Source organism: Cyprinodon variegatus, unplaced genomic scaffold (genome assembly GCF_000732505.1).
Source record: "Cyprinodon variegatus isolate N-32 unplaced genomic scaffold, C_variegatus-1.0 Scaffold1093, whole genome shotgun sequence".
Taxonomy (NCBI): Eukaryota; Metazoa; Chordata; class Actinopteri; order Cyprinodontiformes; family Cyprinodontidae; genus Cyprinodon; species Cyprinodon variegatus.
In genome coordinates, this window is record NW_015151546.1 from 217,897 (window position 1) to 220,150 (window position 2,254).

Sequence of the window (2,254 nt, forward strand, 5' to 3'; positions counted from 1 at the left end):
GCTGCTCTAACCACTAGGCCACCTCTCCCCAACACAATTTTTTTTGTTAAAGCTATTTTTTTTTTTTTTTTTTGTAGCTTGTTCTAAAGTTATCAAGCTTTGGTGTTTCTGTCTTTAGTTTTCACAGCATCAAATAAAAAAATGTAAAGTGCCTGTCAGGAAGAATCATTGCCAAATTGTCTTGGCCACTGGTTTTTCCACCACAGGGTGGCGCTGCTGCTCTGAGCACAGAACTCGTGAGGATTACTCATACATGCAGGAATCCAGCAAAATACAACTGTGTATAATTTTGACTTAAGTTAAAGTTTAACAAAATGGATATAGTTATAGGCCCTTTAAAACTGAAAAAAAAAAAAACTTTTTACACTGAAAGTTCAAACTTTTCTTTAATCCAAGGGGTTTTTTGAAACTTACTTTATTATGAAATTTAATAATAATATTATTATCAAATTTCGATGCATACAGCTTTTCAACAGTGAATAAGCAGCTTGGGTTTTTTTATAGCTCCAATTTTTTTCTTTGGTTTAATTTTCTGGTACATTTCTTACAGTTTGTGGAATTACTGGTAATTTAAAGACAACTTCTATGCTAAGGTGTCAATGATTCCTCATCCTTGCCATTTGAGGCTCCGCCCCCAGAGGGTTAGGAGATTGAAAATAAAGAGAAATCTTAAACAATTTTATGATCTCAATCTAGTGCCATATAAACACACCTTACTGAAGAAGAAAACCAAAAAGTATTATCAACTCACAAGGAAGTACAATGACTATCACTTCAGCCCAGTTGTTCAGTTTTACTTTAACTCTGAATAAAATGTACCGTTTAATAGCATTCATGTTCTTCTATCATGCCACATCCTCCGGTAAGATTGTATTTTACATTGAAATATTCTAGCCTCTATTTTTCATTGTTAAGATGTTTGTATAAATATTCCTGTAATCTTGTTTTTGGAGTACAGATAATTGCAAGCATACACTTGATGTGTTTGGCAATGATGGTTTGGTGTAATAATGGGCTGGATCTTCTACTTTTGCTTTTCTCACGAAATGCTGTAGATGCTGACGATTGTTTTACCATTTATTCACAAAATTGGTTAAAATGTTAACAAAAATTAATAACTAATGATATATCATGACACCACCTGTTGGTGTTTAGTACATTTTTTACTTGTTTTTTAAATGTTTATTGGTCTAAAATTAGTCAGGATGGGGTTTACTCCCAACATAAACCACAAACCACAGTTTCAGTTAAATCATCCTTGGATACTTTCTTTCATTGAGGAGGACTCTTTTTTTTTTCAAGCCACCTACAAGAGATAGTTTAACATCAAATCTTATGCAACAGTAGAAAGCTTCATTTGATTTTATTACATTAGTTTATATGAAAGCTGACTGACCTGCTCTGCAACAATCTGAAAGTGTATTGAAATCAAACAGTTCGACAAAAGTTATGCACAGTAGAGGACATACTGGGGATTAAATTACATTTCATCAGATTTTGGGTGCAGAACCTAAACATTTAAGACAGCATTTCACTTATCTACCAAACAAATAATCAAAATGTATAAATAGAAACATTTTCAGACAGATGTTAAAAATGGCTAAAATTAGATAGGTATTTGAGCTATAATAAGAAGCTCCAACAAGTTTAGGTTTGAATATAAAAAAGGGGGATTGGGATCAGAGTCCAGAGGTTAAGTGGGCAGGAAGCAGAAAAGGACACAGAGCCGAGGATTTAAAAGAAATATACAGTATATAAAACATAATGTTATGATGTGACACATATACAGTGGAAGTGTGAAGTCTTTCTCATTCTTTACATTTCCTACATTAATCCTAACAGTTGTTGCTTTTGAATGAACTTTATGCATCTTTTAAAAGGTTTTACTAGTAACAGAGGCTATAAAGTTTTTTATATAGTTTCATGTTGGATTGTTACCACGAGTCCCATGTTAAAATGATTAAAACTGTTCTTCATATTCATTGATTTATATATATAAATGAATATAAAGATAAATCAGAATATATATAATTATATACATATATTTAAATCAGAAAATGTATTGGGATTTGATTACCCCATAAAGGTTTCCTTCTGAGAAAGGAGACGTCGAGAAGCGAGAAGTAAGTGAGATTCTTGCCAGCAGCAAAGGTCTTCAATTGGATTGTTTTTTAATATAGCTAAACATTTCTTTGTACCCAAGAATGGAATTTCTTTTAAAGGTATAAACTTCATGTCATGTTTTTCTATTTGG